Here is a 17,320-nt window from a genome sequence, read left to right on the forward strand (position 1 = left end):
CCTTTTTTCTCCTTTTTAACTTATAAGAAAAGTAGCAGCTATTGTTATACTACACTGAATTTTTATTAATCTGCTTGGCTGGACCATTGCAACAGCCAAAAGTGATCATTATGTATTCTTTCACAAATAAGAACTGTTTTAAAGAAACGTATTTTTCCCTTTTGTTAAACTTAACAAAACTACCTTTGATAGTACACAATTCCACTTGAAAAACAGTTACGGAAATTTACAATACAACCATTTGTACGTTTTATACTATTGATAAGAGATGAAATTTCAATACATTAGAAACTATATGCTTATAAAATGTTCGAAAGGGGTGGAGCATTAATTTCCACTAATAATTGTAAATTTCTGATTTTATTCTATATGTGACCACACAAATGGCATTTTAATTTTGATTCTTTTAATATCAGCAATTAAACGGGTTGAACCTGTTAATGATAGACTTTCTTTTATTACTCTTAATGATCGGTGGTGTGATACTATGGTTTACAATGTATATGCTCCAACAGAAGATAAGGATAACGATATAAAAGACACTCACTTTCTAAGAAGAAATATCGTGGGTATTTGACGAAGTCCCGCGATGACATATGAAAATTCTGTTAGAGGATTACAATGCAAAGGTAGAGTGACAGGATGTTTTCAAACCGGTTATAGGGAAAGAAAGTCTGTGCATAAGGTAAGTAATCAATCGGGGTTAGTTTCGCGAACTTTGGAACATTGGATAATCTTATCGTGAAGAGTCCAAAACTCCCCCATCGCGACGTTCATAAATATACATGGACCTTGCCAGATGGAAGAACACACAATCAAATTGATCACGTTTTAGTAGATAGAAGAAAACTGTTTAGCATAATTGATGTTGACTCGTTCAGAGGACCCGACTGTGACACTGATCACTATCAGGTAGTAGCGATAACAAGAGAAAGAGATTATCGTTGAATAAAGGGAATATTCAACATCCGAAAACGGAGAGGTTTAGTTTAAAGAAATTAGAGGAGAACCAGGCGAGAAGGAATTACCAGATTGAAGTGTAATAAACTTTTGTTTTTAGAATGTTTTCAGAGCTCTAATGTTGAGGATACGTAGGTTCAAATTAGGGATAGCACTAAAATTTCAGTTAGAGAAAAATTTGGACACACGAAAATACGTAGGAACATATCATGGTTCGACCAGGAATGCACGGAGAAGGGAAAATAGGCGAAACTATGTTGGTTACAAAATCCGAACAATATAGCTACACTAAATTCGTTAACATCAGACAGGAAACTTCCAAAATATATAGGAGAGAGAAACGCGATTTTTTGAAAGCTTAAGTTAATGAACTTGAAGATAATAGTGAAAGAAAAAATTCGACACAATTTCAAGGGCATCAACGAATTTAATAAAGGGTACCAACCTCGCGCGTATATATTAAAGCAAGATGAAGGAAGAATTCTTACTTATACAGATAGCCTCTTGAATAGATGGAAAGATTTCTTTGACGATTTGCTTAATATCCAGCCCAAAACTAATGTTCGTGGGGAAAGGAAAATGCACAGCAGAAGTAGAAATTGCTATAAAGAAATTAAAGAAACAAATCTCCGGATGTCGACGAAATTCTGGCTGAGTTAATTTTAGCTAGAGGGGAAAATTATGGAACAAGATACACAAACTCATTCTTCTTATCTGGAACAAGGAGGAATTATGAGAAGAGCAGGAATAATGAATCATTGTTCAACTTCACAAGAAAGGAGACAAAGCGGATTGTAATAATTTTTGAGGCATTTTTCCTGTGTCAATATTCTATAAAATCCTTGAAACATTTTATTAGGAAGATTGATCCCATATGCTGATAAAATTATTCGAGATTATCAGTGTGGATTTAGACGAAATCAATCAACAATGCTCCAGATATTTACCATTCGGCAAATACTCGAAAAGAAATGGGAATATAATACCCCAGTACATCAATTATTTATTGATTTTAGAAACGCTTACGATTCTATAAGGAGATAAATATTATACAACATTCTTGCAGAATTTGGAATACCGAAAACAACTATTTAGATTAACTAAGATGTGTTTAAACGAATCCCAAAGTAAAGGTAAAGTCCGAGTAGGAATATTCTTGTTCACGAGCTTCCTCGTCGAGAATGGCCTGAAACAAGGAGATGCGTTGTCGACATTATTATTAAATTTTATTCTAGAGTATGCTATAAGAAAAATCAAAGGTAGCAACCAGGGCCTAGAGCTGAATCGTATTCATTAGGTTATGGTTTATGCTGATAAGGTAAATCTGAAAGAGAAGATAGGAAAACCATAGAAAAATGCAGGGCCTTTATTAAATGGTTGCAGGTGAAGAAGTAAATGCAGAAAAAACTAAATAAATGGAAGTTCACTGGGATTATAATACCGCAAATTATGGATGTGTCAAAATATCAAATAATATTTTCGATAAAGTGGATACTTTCAAGTATCTAGGATCAATATTAACAGTCCAAAATCATATCCACGAAGAAATTAAATGTCGACTGAAAGCAGGGAATTCGTTTTATTATTCAGTTCAAAATATTTTGTCGTCGCGATTTCTGTCGAAGAATTTGAAGATCAAAATATATATAGAATGATAATCATGCATGTTGTTCTATATTGTTGCGAAACATGATCGCTTACTTTAAGGGGAGAACGCAAACTGAAAGTATTTGAGAATAAGATCCTGAGACGAATATTCGGACCCAAGGAGAAAGGCAATCGGGAATAGCGGAAAATTCATAACGAAGAACTGCATTGTCATGGTTATTACAACATTTGAATTGTTTCGAATATTAAAAACAAAACTTTTGTACTTGAGTGTTTTATCAAAAACATTTTATCTATGATGTACCAAGAAAATACCAGAGACGTCATAAAACAAATAACTTTTTAAAAAAACTCACTACGAAAATAAGCTACAAAGAGTTATTACGTACTGGTTGTTTTTAGTTTTCTTAAGAGTGAAAGTGGTCTCTCAGACTAATATATAAACTCAAAAAATTAGAACAAAAACGCTTATTCTTCTCTCATCATTTGTTCTGATGCTACACGCTTCGTTCATAATCGACATTGGAAGAATGAACCTCTTCGAAATATTCTACGTCGAGATGAGAGAGAAACCTCCGAACTTAAGAATTTAAGTTTAACTTTTGTCTTTTGAATCAAATCTCGGACGAAATAATTTCTTCTTGATGTTCTCCTGTCAGGCCTCATAGATAAATGCTCTTAAAGCAAGTTTATTTGGCAGTTATTTTATTCAGTATTTTATTGAATAGGTGTGAATATGCAGACCTTTTAAGTTAACTTAATTTTGATAAACTGTTTTATTGTTAGTTGTATTCAACATATCTGCAAGATTGTAAGAAATTGTAAAGCAAACTTTAGATTTGACTATTGTAATAAAAATATAACATTAGAATTCTTTTCTTTTGACATAACAATCAAAAATTGTCTTAGAGCATTTCATGAGTAAGGATATTATCACTCTGTACATAGTAAATTTGTGAATTGTTTCTCAATACCTCGGTAATTTATGACTTAGATTATTATCAGTTTCTCATCCATTTATCAAACATAAATTAATCACTTTTAAATCAAACATGATCATTTTTTTATAACTTAAACAGCATATTTTATATCCTTTACCGAACATTGTTAGAGTCATCAAGTCTAGAAGGCTCAGATGGGCAGGTCATGTATCCAGAATGAAAGAAAGTAGGAGCGCTTTCAAAGTTTTGACTGGAAATTTAATCAGAAAACGTGCATTAGGAAGACCCAGACGCAGATGGAAAAACAACGTTAAGATGAATCTCACAGAAATAGGAATACAAAGTAGAAACTGAATTCAGTTCGATAAGGACAGAAGTCATTGGAGAGATTATGAATGCGGTATTGAACCTTCGTGTTTCATAGGCCATAGAGCTAGTTAGATAGTTCTTTTACGAAAAAATATATTTTGTAAAATATAACGGAAATTTAAAAGTTTTAAGTTTTGTCTGTATGTAGATAGATAAAACAGAGCAGAACTGATAAGTATGCACACAAAATATCTCCTGGCGATACAAGTAGTTGATGGAGAAATGATCCCAATAAATTCCTTCAAATTGGAAGCATTTAATATGTCAAGGGATTTTTTTAAAAATCACTAGTAATGATTAGTCTTTGAAAAAGACTAAATTCGTTGGGTTAAGCTCTGACCCTTTTTAGTCCCTGCTCTACCGTTTCAAATGTTATTATTCCCCTTGTTTATCTTCATTTTTAATATTCCCGCGCAAACAGCAGCTTGGGCGTTTGTTCACTCCTCTCATTTTCATACATTCATTCTCACCACTGTGATTAATCTGATTGGGTAGAAAAGCGTGATTAACTACGTAAACTCATCACCATCACAACGCTGAACACGTATTTCAGACTTTGAGCGTTTCTGATTTTGAAAACGTTCCTGCTGTAATGATCACCTAGGATCAGGACAATATACACTGGGAGAATATAAAAGTAAAGAAAAACTTTAATTTCAATATAAAACAAAATAAACCTTGGAACAGAGACTGGCCGTTGGAAAAATTTTCGTGGCTGCATTAAAATATGGAACACAAGCTAAAAATTAACCTCTTAAGTAAATTTAGTCACTAAAAGTAGTTCGTAACTTAAAAACCAATGACAGTAAGAAGTATTTAAATTTTGGGTTTTGGGGTCACGGGGGTCGTTCTCGGACGTCAGACTACGGTGCTGCACGTTCTCTGACGAGTTCTTGGTCAACAGGCTCCGCAAATTGATTCTTGATTCCATACCCCAAGATGTCGGAACAGAGAGGTCCTGAGTTCAATGCAGTTCTATCAAACTCCAGAAGCCACGCAAAAAGATTTGCTGTGGGCTACAACTTATGCAATACTTAGAGGTCCAAAGTTCGATCCCGACTTCGTAGCCACACAAAAAGGTGTGTTGTGGGCTGCAACCTAATCGTTGTTCTAGGCTATGAAGAGGAAGACGTGGTACATTTAGTGAATTATAGTGCCTATAATTAGTGTGCGATTAAAATAGTTATCGGGTAACATAAAAAGGAGACGAGAAGCTAACTTCCAAGATTAGGCCGAAACTTGTAAATAGCCAATAATAAAATTTAATGCGTAAATGATAGATTCACTCTTAAAACAGATTTAAGCAATATAGCCCAAGGCTTATCATATCCCTGGCGTATTACTTCAAATCACTTTGCTAATATAATAATCTTTGTAAGTCAAACAAAATTTACCTAAGTATATTATTTATTTAAACTCTGTGGAACTAACTTTTATAACACAGAAAGTCAGGTCTTAATTTACATTCAACATTAAGGGCCTTATGCAGAGTCTGATTAAGGCAATACTACGGGGTTGACTAACAGATGGTTATCAAAAGTGTATTCAGAGTCTCTGATTAGGACATAGTAATCGACGGAGTTCATTACATGTGACTAATTAATCTAGAGCAGAGGGTACCCTTTTAGCCACGGTTTAGCTTGTGCGACACATTTCGGATTTTGTATGTCATATATTTCCATTTTACAAACTACGCATGCGCACATCTCTTTTCCGTAGTTGCCACATTTATTTTTCTCACCTGATGCATTGGGTTATATTAGTTAATCATTCCCAAATCAATTTTAGTTGTACTCAAAGTAGACTCTGAATACAAAAAAGTACATCTTCCTTACTGAAGTGTTAGTATTACACTAACTAGTCGGTGACTAACTATTATTTAACGAATTTTCTCTGAATACCACCCTAAGAGTTTAACCTTGGTTTAGAATGATTTTTAAGTATTAAAAATAAGCAGTAGTGACCAACAACTTCCGTTTTGTTGTATGTATAGCTTGTATAAATAAACAGTCATCGTCATTATATGTTTTCTCTCTTATTTCATTTTGCAATTCTTAAATAAGATTAACAAAAAGTTGTAAAAACGGGTAGCGTTATATTAGTTTTTCACCAATAGTTATAGTAGTTCACCAAGTAGTTTGTAAAATAATTACTTTCTTATTTATAATAAAATTGCATTGGTTTATCGCCCAGCCTCGGTAAGAAAAAAAGCATATACTTGTATTGCATTGCTAAAGCTTTATTGCATTGCAAATAACATACTTTACAGAAATATCAAGTTGGATTGAAGCGTCTTGTACACTTGAATAGCCTTTTGCCTGTTAATTACTTTAGTGCAGCTGTGTATTTTCATGTCAGGTGTGGTCGGACAGGCCCTTAGAGGGCCTTAGGAGGGAAAAGAATTTATTACTCGAGCATGAATAACCTCTTTGCTGTTTGAAACATGATCCTACACGCTTCTTTAATCGAAATTTTAAAAATAATCTCCTAATAAATTAATAGAACACTTTGTATGAGCGTACTAAAATTATGATATAATAACATTAAAACGTGTCTCAGACCATCAGAAGGCTCCCCATATTTTAATCAATGAACAATTTTTAACTGTGATCCTACTAAAAAGCTCGTAACTACTCCAACACTCCTATATAACTTGTAATTTTAAAAATTACTCGCTGTTAAAAATTCCTATGGAATGTCGAATAGAAATATGGTAAAATTATGATATAATTAAAAAGTATGATTAAATTAAAAATAATTAATACGATTACACATCCAAGGATCCCCTTGAAATATTACCCTTCAAGCTCCCGCATTATCCATGGATTGCCTATGCTTACCAATGATCTTTTAATGGAATGCTTCTTATTGCAGCTCTGAGGAATGTGCAATTGCGAACTTAGAAAAAATCCTATGGAAATATTTAAAAATGTGTGAACAGGAATAAAATGAACCCCTATATGAGATTTAGGGATCCTTTTAGGATAAGAAAGGGAAGAAGGAATGAATATTTATTTATTTTCCATCTTTTCGCTGCAAAACGAACTTCCTTTTGCAAAAACATAGATACATGCATCCTTCCACTACGAGCGCTTTCTCTGAACTGAGAGCCAACAGCAAATGCTCACGCACACACATTTCTACACACTCGCACACATAGAGAGCTTGTTAGCCACACCTCCACCGAGTGATAGACAACGATTCATCTACGCACTTGTTAATCATTTTCTTTAGTTCTGAGTGAACGGAAGATTCCATTTTTTCTCTCTCTCTTGCCCCTCACTGGTCACAGTTTCTATGTTGTGAACAGCTCAACACCCCCTTCTTTGTCCTTTCCCCCGCGATGATTGACAACGGTTTACCTCTTGTGTACAGGTGATTGCCCCACTCTCCCTCTTGGGGCAATCGCCTGTACACAAGAGGTAAACCGTTGTCAATCATCGCGGGGGAAAGGAGAAAGAAGGGGGTGTTGAGCTGTTCACAACATAGAAACTGTGACCAGTGAGGGGCAAGAGAGAGAGAAAAAATGGAATCTTCCGTTCACCGCAGTTTCCATGTTGTCAATGGATGATTGCATTTTCTCTTTTTCCACTGATTGACTATCTTTCTGCCTGGAGGACAAATCTTTCTCCGGGTTGAAGTTCCCCACTCCGACCCATCGGCCGTGAACAAGGCTGAATGAGTTTCGTCCTGTTTTTATCCTTGTGAGATCTTTGATGACAGCTGGTAGGACGCGGAAGGGTTGAATGACCCCGATGCCAATGACCCAGATAAATGGTTGTCATATATCTCCCAACTTCTTTGATCCCTGCAAATTGGAGATCATTAAACAGTATGTGGGACAGCTTTATCCTTTGCTGAATTGGTTTACATGACCATGGGTTATTGCTGCTTTGTGTTTCGACAGGAATACAAGATGCTTTGTTTCCCCACAATAAATTTAAATCGGTATAAACTGGCAAGCACTTCCACATTCCTTCATTCAAATGTATGTGCTATTAAATTTATGTTACTTTGAAAGTTGCAATTCTTGCCGCCTGTTATTATATCTCTCTTTGAGAGAACGAGCCGTAATCTTAAATTCTAAAATGGAATTTTTCCTAAACCTTTGTAGATTTCAGTCTTGAGTGTTTCGTGGCGCGCTATGTGTGATTAAGAGCGCCAAAATGTCTTGTTTGGATAGCATTGCTCGTCACGGTTTTCAGACATTAGCAACAAAAATTGCCGACCAGAGTTTTTACGCACAGTATGAATTTGTCTGAAAACGGAAATTATTTTGAAGAAATTTACAATTAATGCCCATCTACCTCCATATGTATTCTACGGAAGTCTTTGTAAAACTAGCGAAAAGAAAGAAAATGATAAATTGATTGTTCACGTTGGTTATCTTTAAATGTATTCTGTCATATTATTGAAAGAAGAAAAATAAAATGTAAATTGAATACTATAGAAACGAGACGGTTTTGTGTGGAAACGGAATATCCCGCCTTTTTTCCGCATTCTACAATGAGAGAATTGAACCCAAGCGGCTTTACAACGAAAATTCATTTAGCTTACCTCTGTTTTATCCCTCCTATTATATTAATAATTAAATAAAGTATATAAATTTACTACACCTTCATTTTGAATATCTTCGTTCAATACTGTGTTGTGGTAATCGCGCAGTCTTAAAAACTTGTGTTTTTATGCCTCTTTCATTTGTGTTCTTCAAGAGGACATATCAAAACTTACATAAGTTTTTACATTATTGTTGTTATAATTAACAAAGTTTGAAAATTTTGTTGTAATGAAAGAACATGATTTGCCATGAAAATAATTCAGGGGGAGCTGGAATCGAACCAGGAACGCCCAACACCGGAGGTGAACGCTTCACCCCTGAGCCACCGCGCCTCTACGGAACAGAGATATGTATTGTGCCACTGAGCCACCGTGTTTCCCATACTACTCCTAAACCACCGCGCACCACGCAACAGAGATATTTGCTTTAGCACTGAGCTACCGTGTTTCCTAAACCGGAGAAAACTACCCCTGAGCCAGCGTCCACCACGCACCAGAAATATCTGCTTTTTGAAAAGAATGGTTGAGGATGTTCGCGGACCGGTATCACCCCCGAATTTTGTGAATATTTTATATGCTCATGAATTGAAAGAATATACAGACACTGTAGATTTTATGACTAATTAACTAATGTAAAGGGAAAAGGGTATTATGAATTGTCTCACGGGCAACCAAGCTTTATTTTATTTGAAGAGTATGTGTTGTTTCGTCTCGTGGGCAACTTAACCAACAAAGAAGTATATCAAGATACATTATATCATTAGAAAGTTTTATTTTTATTATTATTATTATTATTATTATTATTATTACGTTTTATGTCTATTTCCAGACATCTGAAACATTGGGGAACAGTGATCTGTGGTATTATAACTAAGGATACTTGGGGATCCAAAACTACATATGATACTTCTAGAGCGACTTGCTTTCTTATTTATGTGGAAATATATGACTAGTTACGAAAAAAGTCAGTCTTTTTTAGACATGCATAGGGGCTTCCCTCAGAGTCCCCACTCAAGGAAAAATGATTTAGTGGAGTTCATAGCTCATACATCAGAGCTTAGTGCAGAACCAATTGTGGAATTTGCTCGAATTTTTATAATTGCGTGCTTTTCGTATTCCTGAAAGCGAGATTAAACATAATTGCGTACTGACCAACGTTTTTGATTGTTTGTTAATGGCACTTATTTATTTTTATGTAGGCACTATGTTGATTAAATATATAATGTAGATACTATGCTATAACGTTGTGTGAACTATTTGTTGAGAATCTCTCACGATATTGGGAAGTGTTTCCGGAAAAATGAACACTATTGATATATAAAGAAACTTTATATACACATACATAGCAGATATATTTCCACCGCGACAACTGTAGTAAATATTGTTTTATTTACTGTAGTATAAAATAATTAAGTTCAACAAAAAGATTGATTTTTGTCTTGCTTTGCATATAAGAATGAATGGAAAGTAAAAAGTTCAGTAGTTACATCTTGCGTGGTATTTGAAAAATCAATCAGTATTAAATGTTTAAAAGTGATCCTATACTGAGAAATTTAGATATAATGAGGTAAGCAGTTAGAAATAAAGAGATATGAGGGAAAAGAGACTAATAAAGCAAGAGCTTTCCGCTTGCGGTGAGAGCTTGCCGAAATAGATTTGAACATCGCAGAAATTGCGTTTCCTATTTTCCACGTGGATGCGCATGGGCTTCCTGTAAATTTGTGGGACATTTCTACAGTTAGACTCGAAAGAAAGAAACACGTTCGTTTATTTGTAACGTTCCTCTTTGAGCGTTACATTTTCTCAAAGAGATTATTCGTATAAATGTCTAATTAGCTCTTAGTAAATGTTATTTTCTTTTATATTTTCTCAATTCTCGACCCTCATGAAGGATTCAAGATGGTCGACAATTGGACTAGTGTGTGTAGTCGTAGTATGCTACTTTTCTTTTGTATGTCTATGACTTGCGTCGGGCGGATATCTTTCAGCGTCTGAAGATAGCTCTGACTGCTTGAAATAATTTGAAATTTTGTGTTTCGTTTAAACGGAGGGATTATTATAAATGTGCATATATAAACATTGATTCATATAAATTCTATTTCTATTTAGTCATATACATATTATTATTAAAGTTGTCGTTTCGGTATTACGCTCTAATGCGTAGTAAGGAGCGACCAATCAGAGAGCGAGTTGGATGCAGGCGCACGCTCCCTTTGTCTTAGCTCTTTGTACCGGGAAAAATATGGTGGTGAGAACGGAAGTGTAGTTTTCGTCCTGTCTTTTGACCTGATTACTGCGTGTCATGCAGTGAAATGATTATTTCCCATCACGAACTTTTTAAATAGGAGGTGCTGAGACGGAATAGTGATGGTAGATTAGTGTGCGTGCAGTGAACTACAATAAATTACCTACGAACACTCAGCTCGTGCTCGTACAGGATATTACTAGGATAGTCTTGATACTCGCTAATCGTTTGCTGTGATGTAAGTGGAAGTCTAACAGCCCTTTCCCAAGAACTGTCTCTGGGACCAAGCTCGATTATGTATGGTCTTTTCTTCTTGACGTAGCGATTCCCCGTCCTCTGCTTTCCTTAATATGGGACTCCGTCCTTTGTTACTCATCGTCTGATTCCACCTGCTTTTGTGGGACGTAAATGCATCTTTCAGTGAAGTTCCCGTCTGCGGTCGTTGTTGTGAACGTGAGTGTTTCAGCAACTTTGCAGTGAGATTGTCTACCTGGTGAGGGAATTGGTGGAGTGTATTTGATTGCTATCAATCAAAGAAGGTTACCATTTAGTCAAGCTGTGCCTATGCCCATGATAACGACCGTCATGTACCGAGATGCCTGTGAGGTCGTTGGAGACCGGTTGCTACCCTAGGATGCTCTCCGAACTGGAGCCCTTTGAACTGGCCTGTGGTGTCGGTGCTGTCCACTTGTAAGCAGCGAAAGGTTGGGTAAGCTTTGGGTCACCGTCCCAGGTAACTATGTTTCATTATCTTTTATCTCATTCTATGAAAGAAATAATGTCGTCCCGGAACTGTGAGGGAATTTGTCCGCCGTTCATGTAATTCGTTCAAGTCGTCTCCATTTACAATATCCAGTGCTATACTATTATCGTCATGTGTTTATTCTGTGGTTTGAATCGTTTATAAACTAAAGACAATATATATATACATCCATTAATCATTGGTTATTCAGTGCATTTACATACTGTGAAGATATGTGTATTTGGACATATGGAAAAGTATCTTATTTTGAACAATGGGACATTTTATTTTAAAAGAACATTTCAGTCAAAAGCATCATCATTCGTTTCAAATTAAATCACCTTTCGATTTTTTTCTAAGTTCATTTGCCTTTGCTGTCTGCCATTTACTTCTTACGTTTGTAATTTCTTAATTAATAAAATAACAGATTGCTTCCCCGTCAGCATTCCTATCATCACCTTACCTTGGTTAATCTACAACCATGCACTTTCTTCATCGAGACGCGAAGCAGAGTGAATAACCCAGGACATGAACCCGGAAAGAAGGCCAGACAAAATCGATTGAAAGACTATTGGAAGGGACAGTCGACATGGAGCGAGAGACGAGTTAGAATGTAGACCGCTAGCTTCATTTGAAATTTACGATTGATAGCCTTGCTCTGTCTTAGAGAGCACCTTTGATTCAACGACGATGTATTACTTTTTAAGAAGAAGTTTTAAGTTTATCTAAAGTTGCGGTCTTCGTGAAGTTGGTTACTCTGTCCGGGTTTCGCCGACTCTTAACCCTGGTTACTTGAACGACCAGCCAGCCAAACAGAAGGATGGACGGACGTCGGCCTGTTGGAGGGATCCTCGAGAGGACAACGATCAGACCTGCAAGTAAGTGCGAGTAGATTAACCTATCCCGAAAGTTACTCCCTTCTTGCCCCTTTTCACCCCCTTTAACATCACAGTCTGTTTCTTTTGTACATGTTGGATTTCATTTAAATGCAACCCAGGTTGGATCCCGTACCTCACATTTTGTTAAGTTCTATATTTACAAAATCCTGGGCGCAACTTGTCGGATCTGACATTCCCAAACACGTCAATTATTAACTCATCATCTGAGCTCTCAGACCGACAAGGGGCGACTGCACATGGCGGAGATGTGGTTTTAACTTGTGTGGATGCACACATATCTGCGACCCTCGATTTATTTTGCATTAGTTTGTTTGCCGCCCACCATTAGAATTTGATGAAATTCTATTTGTTTTACCACCCTCCCTCCACCCTCTCAATTTGTTGTATTATTTTGTTTTATGTGCTTTTAGTTATATTATTTAGAGATATTTAGAGAAAATGGTGAAAACTAGCATTATGGCACAAGCTCGTCTTACGTCTCTAGATTCTATTGTGCACCCCACATTTTTTCACGGCAAGTATGGGGAAGACGTTATTCGTTTTTTTGAGTATTTCGAATCTTACTGCGTCATTTATGAGTTCAATGCAGTAAAGAAGCGTCATTTGCTTCCATATCTATTAAGGGACGGAGCCTTAGCGTGGTTTCTAGCTTTAACTAGGACAGACGAATTTGTGAACTTGTCGTATGTAGACATAAAGAGACGAATGATCACATTATTTGGTGGTTTTGTGGTTAAGAAAGTGACGGAACATACTATTCGTTCCAGAGATCAAAAAGAAGGGGAACCTATTATGACATATATTTATGAGAAGCTAGATCTCATACTTAGTTTTGATAAAGCCATGCCGATTCAACAACAAATTAATTTCCTTATTGAAGGGTTATTGCCTCAGTATTTTAAGCTTACATGCAACAAATCGTTTCCATCCGTTGATGCGCTATGTGAGTTTTTATTACAAGAACAGTCAGCTGAGCTAATAGTGAATTATAAGACGCTCATTAAAGCTAATTCGAAAGAACGAGTCTTGCAGTTTAGTACACCGGAATTTATCGCTAAGATAGCTGATGTTTCATTGCGCGATAATTCTCATGTTTCATTTCCTCTCGAAGAACAACAGGGAAAAAAAGAAATGCTTGCACGTTTGCATTATGATATCTTATCCGCTGAGAAAGAATGCGGTGATCAACAGTCTGTAGATTCTATTCCGTCTCATCAACAGAAATGTAACTCATTTTCTTCTTTTCGTTCCTTTGAATGCAAAAGTGCCAATAATAATAATAATATGCCTGATAGAATGGGCTCTGCGACGAATACCTCTGTTATGGTTAAGAACGAACAGAACAAGCGCAAACAGAATCATAGCAAGTCTCCCGCGAATAATAAAATACACTGTCCGGCCAAAGCATTAGAGTGCAACATGGCGCAAGTCAGGAGAAGTAATAATTGTAATGTTTTACATAGCCAGGAAATAGTTCAGGGAATGGTGAAAGACCTGTTTTTAAGACCCACACGATTACTACGCCTATTGTTAGGGATAGGATTCTGCCTTGTATCAAAATTACTATTGGAAATAAAGAGTATAAAGCATTGTTGGACTCTGGGAGTCAAATTTCAATTTGCACTAGAGAGCTCCTTCCTCCGAACACTAGACTTGTTAAAAGACGTACTATTATCCGTGGCATCTCGGGTAAAGGACTTGAAACTAACACGTTAGCTGTGCTGAAGTTCAAAATTGACGGCTATTCATTTACGCATACTTTTAGAGTTGTTGACAAATGTGCATCTTCTGTTTTGTTGGGAAATGATTGGTTACTTCCTCAACATGTCACTATTAACCAGGATATTCACGTAGTTCACATAGTTAGGTTTGGGAAGCCTACTGATCACGCTTTACCTGAAAGTCATTCTATAGGCACAGTTTCCGAACAAACAGCGAACCTTATGCAAGCGTATTTCATAACGGCGAAATCTGTTACTTTGCCACCAAATTCCAGTGTTTCAGTACCTGTTCGAAAAATTAATGATTTAGTGGGAGTTAAAAATGTTTTGCAACCCAATGAGAAAATCTGTTCTAAAGCCGAAATTTTTGTTAATGAGTCTAGAGTGGATCCTGTTAATTCTGTCATTAGAGTAGTCAACCCAACCAACAAAAAGTTGTGTTTAGAGAAAAATCTTCATTTAGGTGAAGCTATTGACATTAGGCCGGGTGCACATTATCCAAATGATACAGATAGTGTTCAAAATCACGGTTTAGCCAGTAAACAAGACAACGATAACTTTCCTTCTGGTTTTGATGTCAAGCGTGTGGACATTAACCCTCAACTTTCGGACGATCAGAAGCAAATGTTTTATTCTGTTATAGAGGAGTATAAGGATTGTTTTTCTTGGTCAGAGGATGATTTTGGAGAGGCCAAGGGCTACGTACATGAAATTAAAATGCTAGATAACGTCCCAGTTCACACCAATCAGTTTCCTATCCCCTTCCACTTAAGAGAAGAAGTTAAAAAACACATTGATACTTTGCTCAAACAAAAGGTTATTAGGAGGTGTATCTCGAGTTATAACTCGCCTATTCTTCTCGTGAAAAAGAAGTCCGGATCTTATAGATTTTGTTTGGATTGTAGAGCGATCAATTTACACATTGCACCAGACAGTTTTCCTGTACCGTCGATAGAAGACATTCTTTCGCGTCTTAGTAAGTGTCGCTACCTGTGCTGCTCGGACTTGCTCAGTGGTTTTTTTCAAGTGAAAATCGCGGAAGAATACCAACACGTCACTGCTTTTTCAATCCCAGGAGCGGGTTCTTTTTGTTTTACAGCACTCCCTCAAGGCCTTATCACTAGTTCCGCTGGTTTAAACAGATTAGTGAAAATGACATTGGAAGGATTAGAATCTGAACGAGTTTTCGGGTACCTTGATGATTTTTTTGGGGTGGGAACACTTTTGAGGATGTTATCAATCTCACCAAGAAGTTATTTCAACGAATTAGAGAACGTGGTCTTAAACTTGCACCAGAAAAAACGAAATTGGCTTATTTTTCATTAACAGTTTTGGGACACGATATTTCGTACGATGGCTTGCGAATTTCCAAGAAAATAACTGACTCCATTAGTAATTATGAACGTCCGAAGACGAAAAAACATGTGAAAAGTTTTCTAGGATTAGCTAGCTTTGTAAGACGATTCTTACCTAATTTTTCTGAAATTGCGGAGCCTTTGAATTCACTTCTCAGAAAGGATGTACCGTTTAAGTGGACACAAAAACAACAAGATGCTTTTGAGGAAATTAAAGATCTTATCATAAAATCGCCATATTTGATGCATTATAATCCGAAACACCCTGTATACTTGTTCTGTGATGCATCAACTCGCGGTCTGGCTGCCGTGCTCAAACAACCCATATGCTCTCCAGATGACCCAGAGTTAGCACCTATTGCTTATTGTAGCCGTAGCTTAAGTAAAAGTGAGAAGTCTAGACATCCCTATGAACTTGAACTTTTGAGTATTATATATGCCTTTAGATCCTTTCGTTATTTTTACTGGGACGTCACTTTTTTTTTAAAACCGATTGTAAGAGTCTTTTGTTTTTGAAGCAGACAAAAAATGTAGGTAAATTTGCTAGGTGGCTTAGTTTTATTGACCAGTATAACTTTACTGTGACACACATATCTGGGGTATCTAACATAGAAGCCGATGCACTTTCACGTTTTTCTCGAGCCCCCAGGGACATTTCTGATGAGCAACAAAATGAGGAAGACCCTCGAGTATTTTCTTCCACTGTTACAGAGTGTAACAATATGCTAAGTGACGAGCCTTCTCTCAGAGATGAACAAATGAAGGACCCGTTTTATAAGGATATTTTTGATTGGTTAGAAAACAAGGAAAAGAAAAATCCCAAAATTGAAAGACAGGCATTTTATTTCACGGTTAAAGAAGGAATCTTGTATAGAAAACAAAAAACATCTAGTGGTATGAAATTTTTAGTTGCTGTACCTGTTTCATTACGCTATAAAGTTTTTGATGCGGCTCATACTTCTGCCATTGGATCAAGTCACGGAGGTTTTTCCAAGACATATTATCTTTTAGTGAAATCTGTGTATTTCCCTAATATGAAACAATAACATGTTATATCTGTCAGAAATGCAAAGAATGTTTAATTTGCCAGTCCAGCAAAAATAAACCTGGTTCTGCTTATGGTACATTGCAAACGTATCCTCAAGTGCCGCCCTTCTATCGCATTTTTGTAGACATTGGAGGGGTGTACTCCTCGAGTAATATTTTGAGACACAAGTATTTGATTGTCGTAGTCGATGCAGCTACTCGGTATACTATTTGTGGTTCATTAGCAGATATAACAGCGTCTTCTGTAAGTAGTTTTCTTTATGAAAATGTAATTTTGAAATACGGTATTTTCAAAGAATTAGTCACAGACAAAGGTCCATGTTTTACAAGTAATCTATTCAAGGAGTTGTGTGCGATGATTTGAGCTAAGATTCGATTTGTAAATGTTCAAGCTCATTACGCTAACGGGACAGCCGAGATAGCTATCCGAAACATTGAACAGAGACTGAAATCTGCGTTATGTAATAAAGATCAAGGAAAATGGGTCGAACTGCTGCCATCTATTGTGTTAGCCCACAATTTAACTGTTAACTTATCCTCTGGATACAGCCCCTTTGAACTTTTGCATGGATTCAGATGTAGAATGCTACACGAAGCAATTTTGGACACCCCTTGTCAATTTCAGGACAATGCTGAACGTTTACAGCAACTTGGAGAAATAAGAGACAAAGCCCATGACAAATGGTTCCAGAGACATAAGACGGCAACGAAATTTTATGACAAACGTCATTCGAAACCCAATTTCAAAGTCGGAGACAAGGTATGGATTTTGGACAGCACCATGAAGAAAGGATCCACCAGAGCTTTCAGTGGACGTTATTTTGGTCCAGGAATAATTCAAGATATTGACCACCCAAATTCCTATTTTGTTAAGTT

General features: G+C 36.4%; 1 protein-coding gene across 2 annotated transcripts in view; it reads left to right on the forward strand.

The window, feature by feature from the left end:
- LOC145666500 (uncharacterized) overlaps positions 1–17,320 on the forward strand; it is an 89,874-nt gene that overhangs the window by 49,000 nt on the left and 23,554 nt on the right. The window lies entirely within an intron of this gene.

Source organism: Thermobia domestica, chromosome 12 (assembly GCF_964235325.1).
Source record: "Thermobia domestica chromosome 12, izTheDome1.hap1.1, whole genome shotgun sequence".
Lineage (NCBI taxonomy): Eukaryota > Metazoa > Arthropoda > Insecta > Zygentoma > Lepismatidae > Thermobia > Thermobia domestica.